Source organism: Lycium barbarum, chromosome 6 (assembly GCF_019175385.1).
Source record: "Lycium barbarum isolate Lr01 chromosome 6, ASM1917538v2, whole genome shotgun sequence".
Classification (NCBI taxonomy): Eukaryota; Viridiplantae; Streptophyta; class Magnoliopsida; order Solanales; family Solanaceae; genus Lycium; species Lycium barbarum.
In genome coordinates, this window is record NC_083342.1 from 6224484 (window position 1) to 6239295 (window position 14812).

Below are 14812 nucleotides of genomic sequence, written 5' to 3' on the forward strand. Positions count from 1 at the left end.
TGGTGTACCCTTTTTCGAGAAAGAGATTTCTAGAAATTAGAATTAGGAGTCGTTTGGTCAAAGAAGGTCGTTTGGTCAAAGAAGCTATAAGCTGGGATATCTAGCACTAATTTTTGTATCGTGTTTGGTAGAAAGTGGATAAATTTATATTTTGTACCAAATATGGTACAATTTGATACAAATATGGTACAATTTAATACTTTGACCCCTATAGTGCAATTTGATAAATCGTTTGGTACGAGAAATAAGGCGGAATTAGTCCAAAGATAGAATTATAGTTCGGACTAGATGATGAAAGTCCGTGCTAGCACGGGCCCAACACAAAAAATAGTATCACATTTTTATTTTTAGTCTGTCTAAAAAAAAAAATTATGTTTAGAAATTATTTAACTTGAAACTTTCTTTTTTACCTTTAATGAAATAATTTAAATCCACACAAATATCTATGACTTATTTTATACCACAAGTTTCAAAGATCTTTCATTTCATAACCAACTATTTTTTATCCCACATAGACATATATCATAGTACTGATATTTATCTCTTCTCATGTATACACGTATGCACTTCAATTTTAATTCTCCGACACATTTATTTCCTCTGTATACTTGTACTTGTTAATTTTTTACTTTTCAAGTTCTTTAAGAATTAATAAATGAAGTGCTCTCCTCGCCCCATATTACTTGATCACATTACTAAACTACTTTTTTATCTCAGGTGGGCATATGTCATAGTACTGAATATTTATTCTCTCCTCATGTATAGACGTATGCACTTCAATTTTAATTCTCTGACATATATTTATTTCCTTCATGTACTTTTACTTGTTACTTTTGACTTTCACTATGTCAAATGAATTAGGACAGAAAGAGTACCTTTTAGTAATATAATTATGAAATTTTTATTATAAAAAGTATTATAATTCAATTAATTGAAAATATCAATAAATTATTTTACTTAGCCTGCTTCTCCCATATATGACTTTCCTGGTTTGGTTCTCCAATTGAAAGATTTGAAATACACCTTCTCCTAACCAGTTTCATGTCATTATCTCTTTCTACTCAACAACACTAAAAAGTGCTTTCATGTGTTAGCATTTGTTGTAGCCTTAAATATTTAAGTATAGACCAACTTTATCATTTTAAGAAAATATGTATATACGTTTCTTGACTGTTTATATTTCGTCTTCTTGATGTTATTCCTCATTATTTGTGTGAGACGTATGTGTCTAAAATTAGTGCATTTTTATCCTTACCCAAAGGTATAAGTTTTAAATCTTTTGGTTTTATGACTTTTTTAGCGATTTTTGTGTTCAATTTAAATCGTTATTTCTTTTGTCCTGAATTTCTCTTCTTTAAATTTTCTCTAAGCGTACCTTTACCATTTTCTGAATTTATTCTCATTATTTAAATGGTTTTTTTTTTTTTTTTACAATTGTCTCCTATCTTTTAAACTATTAGGGAATTTGTCTATTACAAATTAAAAAAATTATCCTAATAAAATATTTGGATCCTATCATTGTAAAAATATTGAAGCACACTACTAATCATTTCAATTTTTCATATTACTATTATGGGCTTAATTCATTATATTTTCCACAAATTGTTGAAAGAAAAAATTCCATCTTTCAAAATAAATATGTTGTACCATTTATAAGGTATTAGGTTGGTAGGATATTTTGTTTTTAATGAAGCATTTGTTAATTCATATAAAAGTAAATTGATTCCTCATTTGCTCTGGAAATTGATCAAATTGACAAAAAAAAATTGACCTTAAAATAAAATTTGATAAGCAAATATTTGAAATTGGTAAATTAGTGAGGTGATTCTTGTCATTAACATGATTGAGATGTTGGATAGGGCATAATAGAATTTTCTTCATTATAGCTCACTATTGAAATTAGTTTTAAAAAAGGGAATTTGTCTATTACAAATTAAAAACTTAAAAAATGGAAAAAATTGCACGAATTGTCCTTCAAATGGGTTGGTATTTAATTTTTGCCTTTAGCAATTAATTTTAGGAATAGTTTTAATAATATACAATCCAGCATAAAATATTACATCCACGTAGTTATATTTTTAATTTACATCTGTATAGCCAACTTTTTTTACAATAGTGTTTATACACACGATATATAACATTATACACTACTGTAAATAATGTGTCGATCTTACATAAAAGTATATAATAATGTATAAAAGGGTCGTTTTGGGTAATACTAAAAATATGAGTTATTTTGGGTAAATATTTTTTCACCCACAGCACACATGTGGATCCCCACCTTATTTTTTATTTATTTGTTTTACATGAGTAGGAGGTGGACCAACCTTAATTTTTTTTTTTTTTAACATGAGTAGGAGGTGGACCCACCATATATATACATATTAACATGAGTCGGAGGTGGACGACGATACCACCTCCAAACTCATGTTTCTAATATAGTTAAAAATATTAATTTAGTATGCCAACCAAATAACTACTTAAGGGTCGTTTAGTTGGGGAACAAGTTATCTCAAGATTAATTATTTCGGAATTGTTATCCACCTTCCACGGGAACAAAAAACACTATAATAATTAATTACATGATTTTATTCCAACCAAATATGGGATATACTCATATTTAATTTCATTACGGGATTCATTATCTCTCATTTCTCGTACCAAATGAGTGCTTAGTGTCCGAACCAACTCATACATAGTTAATTAATTTTGCGGATGCCTATTATCACTCATCATCATATATACATCAAATACCTTTATTTACAAAAGTTTCGACATATATAAAAAAGGAATGTCTAAGTGATCCTGTCTTATTCAAGATTTGAAGTAAAAATTTATAATTTTCAGCCCATCTCGTTGACGGTAAAATTTAAACTTAGTTTTCATCTTTCAATATACTTGTGGTTATTAAATCGTATTATATTTGTTCATGACCTTGGCAGAATTTCAACATAAACTTAATAACCTTGAATTCAATTAAAATCTTGACACATACCAGATTGTAATAGAGACAAGCATGCACGCGCGTGCTGACACCCACATATTGATTAGCTTTCAATTAATATGTAATGGGACTCTGTTTGGTTTTCTGATTGATATATAAAATAATAATATCAAGAAATTTTTTATTTATTATTTAGTGAAGGATAATTTTTTTGTTGGCGAAAGAATAAAGATCATTTCTATTTCAAGATGAGAAGTTTGATTTGCCTCATCTATCTATTTGCAGAATTCAATTAATTTTTCTTAAAGAATCTATATTTTCATTTTATTTCCATATCTATAGAAGAACGTGCATAATTTATTTTTTAGTGAAAATCAATAACTCATTGAAAATAGTTGATTCTATTTTGAAACCTCTTGGTTTTGTCTGACTTCACAACTTTTTACTTTCTCTGAATTATTATTATTATTATTATTATTATTATTATTATTATTATTATTGTATAGAACCCCATGGATATCCTATACTTTACTCAATAGTTAAAATTGCTTAATGAACTAATCGTTAATTTTAAAATAAATCAATGTTTTAATTTTTTATTTTACCTTTAATGAAATAATTTATAGCCACATAAATACCGTATCGTGTTAAACAATTATTTTGTTATTATGAATTCAATATTTAGATAGATTGCATTATCTATCAAGAATAATATGACATTACAAAAGAAATAGGATTATTATAAAAAAAATAAACAATAAAGTAGAACTTACTAAATAATAACTAAGGGCAAAATGAAAATAAAAATAAAAAAATAAAGTAACGATGCAATCACATTAAATCGATCGTTATTTAATAATAAAATAATAATAATTAGAATTTTTTAATATTTAAGCTATAATAATATAATATTATAATTCAATATGTAACAACCACTCAAACAAACCAAGAAAAATTGTGTTGTAAACACCAAATTTCCAATCCAAAAAAAGAAAAAAAGAAAAAAGAGCATTCAAACTAAATTGCTAACCCAATGAAATGCTCCCCATAAAATTTGCAGGCGTTTGGCCATGAAAATCAAATGTTTTTCAAATTATTTGAAATTTTGAAGTTTGAATTGAAGATGAAGTTGTGTTTGGTTATAGTTTTTGCAAAGAATATTTGATTGCTTAAATGTATTGAAAGTGAAAAAATTGAAGAAAAAAATGATTTTACGTGTTTTTAAAAAATTTCAAATATAATTTGAAATTGTATTTAAAATTTTCACGATCAAGTACTGATTTTCAAATAAAATGAAAAATTCTCATGAACAAACGGGTCCTTAGGTCCCGTTTGGACATATATTTTGAAACCATGTTTGGATATGCAATTTGGATATTTTAAGGAGTATTTTCTCTTATAGACATAAAAACCCCACAAGTTGTAAAAACTATAAAAACATTCTCAATTCTTATACAATCTTACCAAATGAGTAAGTCATAGTTCATAACAAAATTAATACGCTAATTTATAACAACCGGCTCAAAATTAATACTAGAAGACTTTTCTAAAAATACAACATCTATTGATCAAATTTTAGTTCAATAAAAAAAAATTAATATGAATAGTAATGTAATAAAAAAGAAAATTTAACATGAATAGTAATGTAAATAAAATTTGGTGAAAGTTAATGAGATTGGTAAATGATTGATAGGGGTAATTGTTAAAAATATCTACCAACTTATGTGTCTTTTTTTATAAAATATAAACTTATGGGTTAAATTTTATATTTAAAAAAATTAAAATCATAATTTCAAACCTCAAATCATCCAACATAATTTGAGATTTGAAATCATATGTGAAAATGCATATTCAAATGCTGGTTTAAAATCCTAGTTTAACAATTCATGGCCAAACGCCTACTTAGTCAGTGAGGAAGTACTAGTACTTGAAGAAACAAAATGACAGATGTTACTAGAATACAACAAGGACCGTTAATTAATACTACTAGCTTATAAAGAAGATTTTCACTCATCCCCAAAATGTACAAACAGAAAACTACTATCAGTCATCTCGCGTCTATTCAGATGATCCTTTATCTCTGTTGTCTATCTCAACCCCCCCCCCCCCCCCACCCTCAAATCCGCTGCACCCCCACCCCACGCCCACTCACTCTCATGACTCAACCCGTCAAGAGTCGGGAACCAAAATGACCCCAAAAAAATCTTTTGAATCAAAATACCTCAATAAAAAAAAAGGTTATAAATACTGTGATAAAGCACTTAACCGTGACGGAGCCGTTAAGTGCTTTATTATACTGCGATAAACAATATTTTCTCTCCCCTATAGCGCAGTAAAATGCTGCGCTATATCACCCAACATAAAAACCCATCAGTTCCATCACTGGTCCCTCCAGTGGCAAAAAAAATTCAAAAATGCCATTGGAGGCGATTTCAAGGTGATCCCCACATCAAAATACGTCGTTTTCTATTAATTTTCGTCCGAAAAGTTTAGATTCTCGGTATATTCAAGTCAAGGAGCAAAATTCTAAGCTCGAATTTTGGAAAAAAGCGGCGTACAACTCAATTAACACAACTCTACAAAAAATCTTCGATTAAGGTTTTCTACTATGAACTTTTGTTATTAATTTGTTATATACATTATATTGTATGCATGTTTAACGTTTAATCGTCGTTAATTTAAAAAAAAAATCAATTTTTTTTTGTTTGATCGGACTGGGAAGTGGCTTTTGCCACTGTTCCGTTTTTTTTTTTTTTTTTTGTTTAATTCATTATTTGTTAAATGTTTATGAATTGTTAATTTGTTAAATGTTTATGAATTGTTAATTTGCTATATGTTTATGAGTTGTTAACTTGTTAATTGTTTATGAATTGTTAGTTGTTAATTGTTAATGAATTATTATTTTGTTAATTGATTATTTTTTAAATATTGATTATGAATTAATTAGTTGTTAAATATTGGTTATGAATTGAAAGAAGTTGATTGGTAATGAATTATTATTTTATTAACACTTTGTTGGATGATTGTTATGTATTGTTTCATAATGTATCGTATTGTGTTGTACTGTATAGGACCAAATCAGTTGTCACATAAAATAGGACCTTTCGTCGTTACATAACGATGGATTTAACGATACGATACAATAAAATTAAAGTAACAATCAAAGTAAACATTGTATTTAAACTAACAACACAATATAATACAATAGGTAACAACCATCCAAACAAGTAGTAATTGATTATGAATTGTTAATCTATATTATTTTAAAAGCATGAATATATATGTTAAATAAAAAAAGATCATCTAAAAAAGAATAGTTAAAGTTCTTCTTTTCATAAATACATAAATTAACGATAAAAATATAAAGTTTGTAGAAAAATATGTGGTTGACGAATATAGTCTTTTAGTCTAATTTTATCGTAGTTGTGTTGGCTATTTGGTCAACTAAAAATATATCACATATTCAAAATAGAGTTCTAAACAAATATTACTACTGAATTTCGATTCCCAAACTAATTAGCTTAAAAGTCTTTGTCATCACATAATTCAAAACTAATTAACTTAAAAGTCTTTGCCATCACATATGTGTCCTTACTATCACTTAAAAGTCTTTGTCATCACATATGTGTCCTTACTATCACATATTAAATTTACTGCACATTTAATATGACGAAAGTTATGTTGAAAATAATTATTTTTATTCCAATATTCGGTTGGAGAGTGAAAATATTTTTTGAAAAAGACTATCTAATAAAGATTTATACATTCAAAATAAATATTGTATTCAAGATAATAAGTAGATATTTTTTTTCCAAGTTGCTTATCAATAGAATATAAATAATATTATAAAAATCGACAAGAAATATTCGTGCAACGCACGTACATAGAGATTACATACCCCCAAAATATAGTAATCTCCTATTATGTTAATTATGCCATTGTTATTTTATTTATTTGTGAAATTGTTTATCCCATGTTAATTATTCACAAGATATAATACTGCATAATTCACATATTCCCTACAAATTATTAATTAGTTAATATAATTTATCTTTCATTTCAAGAATAATGACTAATTTAGTTTGTACAGACCAGACTCTTTCATGGATCCGAATGTTCCCCGTAGGCCCGATGATCACCCGGGCCCTGATGATCACCCGGGGCCCGATGATCACCTGGGGTCCGCTGTTCACCCGAGCCCACTGATAGATCAGTATTGTCTTTGTAAGGAAATCATAGGTCAGAGCTATTATGGACTGGTACTATAGGGATATCGACTAGGCTCCATCCCCGTAGGCTACAGAGAGCGTAGACTCTTTTACGCGAGCGCCCCCCACACCCTCGCGTCTTAGAGATATTGTTTCGGGGCGGCATTTATCGTTGCATGTCCGTTGGTCGGGTACAACATGATTGGACGCTCATTACGGCCATGGTTGAGCGGTGGAGGCTGGAGACACATACTTTCCATCTTCGCACTGGTGAGGCCACGATTACACTTCAGGATGTGGAGGTCCTCTTTGGATTACGGGTAGATGGAGATCCATTATACACTCGGTACGAGCCTCCTCCTGGTAGAACATGGTGACAGAGTTGACTAGGCTCAACCACTTCGTGCCTGATGCCGAGGGCCAAATGTCGGGACAGAGTCGGGTTCAGCTTAGTGCACTCTGCACTTATTTGGAGGGTCTGGATCCGGTTGTGAACGGCACCCAGCATGACGATGTTGATCGTCATGCCCGTTTGTACCTGCTTATTATATTCAGGGGCATCTTGTACCCGAACTCATCGGGTGCCTTTGTCAATGTCATGCCCCAAAACCCACCCTAGACGTGACCGACATCCGACGTCGTGAACAACGTCGGAAGAACCTAAACAATGCAATAATAATACTTGAACCCGCCAGGTTCAACATTCGCCTCCAACAATTTATAAATTAAATGTAACAAATCATGAATACATGAATTAAATCAGCGGAAGTCTTTATAAGTAATAGTCATAAACGTGACAAACACCCATTAAGTCGTACGAGACTTTGACAATCTACCCACAATTCTGACAACTATCTATAGAGCTTCTAAGAGACATAACAATCGTCTAACTTCGGGACGCAGCCCGGAAATCTAGAATAATAAATGAAACAGAAAGTGTCCCACGAACGAGGATGTGGCCTCACCAAATCAACAACAGTAGCAAGTTCTCCAAAGCGTCGAGAGTATCATGAACCTGCTCTTCTCCGTTTCCTAACATACCATTAAAAACAACAATGGTACGCCTGAGTACTTTCGTACTCAGTGAGTGCCTCGGGGACAACAAGTATATAAAAATAAAATATAATAATACATAAAGAAATCAGTTCTGAAAAGATAGTATAAAAACAGTCATTCCACTTTATGATTCTTAATATCATTTGTTAAACAGTTTACAAAGTCATTAATCAATATAAAAACATGTATTCAGCTTGTGTATCTCAATAAGAATTATCAAAACCGATTACAAAGCCTTTTGTCAATTTATAACTTTCAATTATGCCTTTTAAATTGATCATGATTGTCAACAACAGTTCCATGAGAGAATGAGAATATCACACATGCCAATACAGGCCCAAGAATCAATCATATCGCGCATAGCGCACCACACCGGAACATATGATTCTCGGTAGCTATCCTTCCTCCCGAATAGCTAGGCATAAATCACACCGGACTATGTAGTACGCGGTGACTATCCTTCCTCCCGAATAGCTAGGCATAAATCACACCGGACTATGTAGTACACGGTGGCTATCCTTCCTCCCGAATAGCTAGGCATATATCACACCCCGGGTAGCGAACCCAGTGGTGGATATCCTTCCCCCCGAATAGCTAGGCTTGAATCACACCCCGGGTAGCGAACCCGGTAGTGTTCACTCTTCCTCCCGAATGGCTAGGCAATTACCACACTAGGATCCATAGTGACTACCCTTTCTCCCGAGTAGCTAGGCATATATACACCGGAATATGAAATCCTCGGTGACCACTCATCCTCCCGAATGGCTAGGCAAAATCACATCAACAGAGTTCATAGTATAAAATCCAAATTACAATTCATCTCAAGGTAGTCACATCACCATTTATCATTAAGGTTCATTATGCCATTATGAAAATCCACAGTTTCATAGATAATCCTGAAAATGTTTCCACTTCTTTAAACAAGATTCCTTTGTCATAGTTCCTTTGTAAAATCATCAATACCAACAATTAACCATCATCACTGATCATCTCTTATAAAAGAAAATGATTATGATTTCATATACATATACAGAGGATAATACAATCAAGGTTTAATGTGGGCTTGTCCCCTCACGCACATTAACCATTAATCAAAACATGTAATAAATTTTAAGAGTGTAAAACCAATTCATCATATCATTCAAAACATGCTTTTATAAATAATCAATCTTTCAAGGGAGTTTGCAAAAGAGACATATAAATTACCTTTATATTCAAAAAGGATTTTATTTTTAAAGAGACATACAAATTACCTTTATATTCAAAAAGAATTTTATTTTTAAAGAGACATACAAATCACAACCAAAGAGTTCGTAAAAACTGATAGAAAGAGTACGTTCAAAAGAGACATACCTTAATTTGTTAAAAGGTTTAACAAATCACTTTTCTAATGAAGAACACTCAAACCCTAGCTTGAATCACTTTGGGAAGAATTATGTTGCAAACCCTAGGTTTTGGTCACAAGAATCATGTTAAGAATCATGGGTTTGACGTTAGAAAGGGATTAGGAACTTGAATTCAACCTAGAATCATGATAAAACTTACCTTGAAGGGTTCTTGAGGCTTGGGACTTGTTCTTCCTGACTTTAGGGTAATTTTTCGTGAATGGGGTGTTGGAAATAAACCCCAAATCTTAAATATAACTTAAAACGCGTAAACCCGACTTTTTGACCCGAACCCGACCTGTTACGCGATGGGTCCGCGATGTGGGGCCATCGCGCGATGTTCTGTAGCTCAATACTCAGACTTGCGTGATCGGCCCGCGATGCGGGTCCATCGCACGCGCCCCTACGCGCCTGAAAAAGCGACGTGTGTCGGTTCTGCACAGTGTTCGGTAAAATGGACATAACTTCTTGTACGTAACTTGCTTGGGATGGGCGACCTACTGTTGGAAAGATATTTTAAAGATCTACAACTTCCAGGAAGGAAGTTTTTCCAAATTCGCAACACATTTTCATGAAAATCTCCCAGAAGACAGACCTACCAAAACTTAGGCGAATTTAAGAGGCCTTAAGAACTTCACTAGTTGGTTTGACTTCAAAACGACCATCTTCCACCCGAATTCATCAAGAATGTTTTCATATAGATATAATATCATCTTAATACTAGATTTTTACACATTCACACCTAGTTCAAGTTTACAGGGTGTTACAGTCAGTTAACGTTATTTGGTTTCCTTGGAGCATCTGGACTGCTTGGGAGACTACAGCTAGGGCGGTGCTGTTTTGGCGTATCTTTACAAATGCTTATGCGGAGCGTCTATTGGTGCTGTCAGATATGTGTGTGGATTTTTTGCTCTTCTCCAGGTAATATTTTAAGTGTGCGTTCCTTTAATGTAAACAAACCTCTTGAAATGACGACTAAAAAATCGTACTTTCTAATATCGTTATAGTTATGGTAGTGGGAGAGGATGCTGCCTTTTCAGCCCGTACCTAGGCATCACCTCGAGATTGACATGCCTTATGCGAGGAGGTGGACGGCGGGTTTTGACCGGGATGTGGATACGCACCACAGTATTCTTCCATTCCGGGACCAGTTTGATCACATGACGGACGATGCGGTAAAACTATTTGACTTTACATTATTAATTTAATTAAACGTATTTTCTACTTGGTGATCACTGATTTGTATTTATATGTTATGCAACTATTTATATGGACGTCGTAAGCTGCTATATTAGATGGTTTGCTAGCCTTTTGCAGGGCAGGTCAGGGGGTTTGGAGGTCGCGGTGTCCATTGATACACCTGGACATCATAGAGGACCATATGCCCGAGCGTGTCTTACAATAGTTTGGGCATACACAGAGTATACCCCCTGACATCCGTCATGAGCTCCGACACTACCAGCGGGACGATCGGGCTGCCGTTGATGATGATTTTCTGGCTTTTATGGTTGTCCAGCTCCATCATTGGGAGAACAGGTTGGGCATTTTAGCGGTGGTCGGCCATTTGACTCCCATTGAGGATTACATGCGCTGGTATCATCAGATCACACGCCAATTGATCGGCAACCCAGCTTTGCGTCCCGCTAGGGATGTAGGATACTCAGCACTCGCGGGGCAGTACGAGTCATTGGTAAGTTTATCGTATTTAGATTTATTTAATTGCATTAATTGTTACGTTTTAAATTTTTTTTTTTTTTTTACTGTTGAACACAAATGCAGCTGGTGCCCGTACAACGATAACGCATGTTGGGGTTAGAGCATATGCCTTATCCCGGGCTTGCGAGGCTCGTGTCGGAGATGGTACGGATATCCGAGGATGGTATCCGGCAGGCAGGAGATATTAGATGCATGGAGGAGCCTGTTTCGGAGGCTGAGTATCAGCCAGGAGGAGGATCGGGTGCTCCCAGAGGAGGAGGTCGTTCTGCCAGAGGACGTCGTGCCCGTAAAGGACGCGATGCTGCTGCTAGAGGACCTGGTGGTGGAGGACACCATCTGGTAGATGAGGCAGATGAGACCGATCCCATTCCAGAGGACGAGGTCTAGTCCATCCGCAGCCGTTCCAGGCCGGTGGCAACTCACCTGGGGACTCACCTACGTTTACGTCGGCGCTCCTACTTGCTGAGATACGTGGGTCTTCATCACAGCCGAGCCAGAATGCATACACGGAGGAGCGTGATAACGTCGATTGGGCGGCGTTACACGCTTCATTAGCTGATGAGCGGCTTGTGAGGAATTTAGAGGGAGCCAGGATTCTTGACTTTGATGAGTTTTTGATCCCGGTTAGTATTTAAAATACTTATTTGTTCATTTAAATTACTTATTTTAAATATATATGTTACTCATTATTTAGTAATATTTTATATTTTAGGATTCAGCGCCAGCGGGTCCACCAGAGCCACCCACTCAGGTATTTTCTCATGGGCCTGCCGAGCCAGCGGTGTCTTCCCATGTGACCGTCGAGCCACAGGTAAGCTTTTTATTAAAATTAGTCTTATTCAATATAAGGTCAATATTTAATATACACATTTGATTATTTAAAATACTTATTTTAAACATGTATGTTACTTATTATATCGTTTTTTTTTTCTTCATATTTTAGGATTCGGCACCAGTGAGTCCACAGGAGCGACCCATTCAGGAGCATTCTCATCAGCCTGCCGAGGCAGAGGTGTCTTCTCATGAGACTACCGAGGCGCAGGTAAGATTTTTTACTTAAAATTAATTTTATTCAATATAAGGTAAATATTTATTTATTTTTTATAACCTTTATTTGGACTTCGAACAACATCTCGTCCAGGAGACTACCTCATATTCACCACCAGACCTATCTCAGGAGCCTACAGACCCATCTCAGGAGCCTACTCACGTGCCCGTTGACACACAAGTTTGATTATTCAACAAACGCTAATGTATTCAATATAAATAAGAAATGGTACTAATTATTATTATATACTTTTCAGGTTCATCCTTCGGCGCCTGCGGTGGCGACTCCCGACGAGGGAGAGGTTGAGTTTCCAGACCCAGGTCAACATGAGGTTCTGCCCGTGATAGCGGGATCAGATCCCAAGAAGAAGCACATTCTAGTCAAGGGCGCATGGGCCAAGCAAAGAGGAGATGACCATGACTTAGAGCGCCCGGTTATTAAGAGGAAAAAAGGGCGATGGAGACGATGACGAGGGCGGTGGGGATGGTATGAGCCTTAGGCCTAAGGATAGTCTCAGGCATACCATATGTGGGACCTATCCACGATAGTGTATATATATTAGTGTTGTACAGTTTATCGTAAATATTATATATTTTTTACATATTTATAAATATTATATTAGTCTTTATTATTGTTTATAGTTTCACATCCTAAATTGATAATAAAAAAAAAACGTGACACATTCGAAATATAGTTAAGCATTAATTTAAAAATAACACGAAACTCTAATGACTACAAGTCTTCAAACAAAAAAGGACTTCTAGCACTTTTCAACCACTAAAACGACAATCCAAACTTTTGCGTATCCTTGATGTATTGAGCCTACCTTATTAATTGTACAAATATAAGTAGGGTTCTATATAAAATATTGAAGTTCCGGAGTCTCAAAGCATGATTAATATACGACTAAATTACGTAAAAAAGGGTGAAAATGTAATAAGAGGCTGTTTTTGGAAAATGGTGGACTACTATAGCACAGTAAAATACTGCGCTATAGGTGAGAGAAACTTTGGTTTAGCGCAGTAAAATACTGCGCTAAAGCACTTAACGGCTCCGTCAGTTAAGTGCTTTAGCGCAGTATTTTACTGTGCTAAAGGTAGTTATGTAACTTTTTTTTTTGTTGGGGTATTTTGATTCAAAAGATTTTTTTTGGGGTCACTTTGGTTCCGGACTCACCCGCCACCCTCTCATCCATCCCGCCAGAAACCGTCACAGGCGGCTACTTCCGCGATGGCTCTTACCGTCGTACCAGTTTGGATTAAAATTTGTTTGACTAAACTATCCTAAATTAAAATTTACATATTACTATTAACTTACACATTGAGATCTGGTCACTTAATACTTAGTAAAGATAAGTCTAAAAAAAATAAAGTTGATTCTTTTTTAATTATGTAAGTAAACACTTATTTCGAACTAAAATAAAATAATTATAACAGTACAATCACATAAATCGATCATTACATAACTTTAACATTTTTCGTCATTACATAACAATAAATATAATAATATTTTAATAACAATTAAAATAAATATTTTATTTAAAGTATAATAATATAATACAATTCAATATGTAACAATCATTCAAACAAACCAACAAAAAATTTGATGGAGTAATAAGCACCGAAATTTGGAAACAAAAACGAAAACATTCAAAACGCATTGTTAACTCCAACAAGACGCTGCCACATAACTTAGGGCCTATTTGGATGGACTTATAGCTTTTGACTTACTAATTTAGGATGTTCACGGTTTGGTTAAAAGTCGATTCAAATTGAAAATTAAATCAAACTCATTAAAAAGTTGATATTTATCTGGGTTTGGTTTTAAATTTTTAAAAATCGACAATATTTTATTTGATTTTAGTTTCATTAAAATTAAACCTAAGAAAAAATCGAACTAAACCGAATCGAACCGACCAATTATATACGCATTTTTTATAACTATATATATCCAATATATTAGCAATTTTTATAAATAATTTTAAGTACTTTGTATACTTTTCCATAAAATTTTCATTTATCCCTAATAAGCTAATGAACTTTACTCTTTAAGCTCATTTCTTAAAAGAAAGCCATGAATCCAAACTTATTTATTCAAAGAAACAACTATAAGATTTACCAAAAAGAAAAATTGTATTTCGTATAAACTTTATTGACTTGATTAAAGCTTATGGATCTTAAGACATTTCCTCGATAGTCCAAAAAAATTATACTTACCTCAGTAAAAGGATAATAACGGATTATAAGATGGAAAAGGACAAAAATTCTTGCCTAATTTTGAGGGGGGAAATGAAATAGAGAAATACCTTCAAATTTCTTAAAAATCGAAACCAATCCGACAACAATCAAACCAATGAATATGTATTATATTTGGTTTTAATAATTAAAAAACAGACAAAATCTGTTTGGTTTTGATTTTAACCAAAAATCAATTCAAACCGAACCATGAACACCCT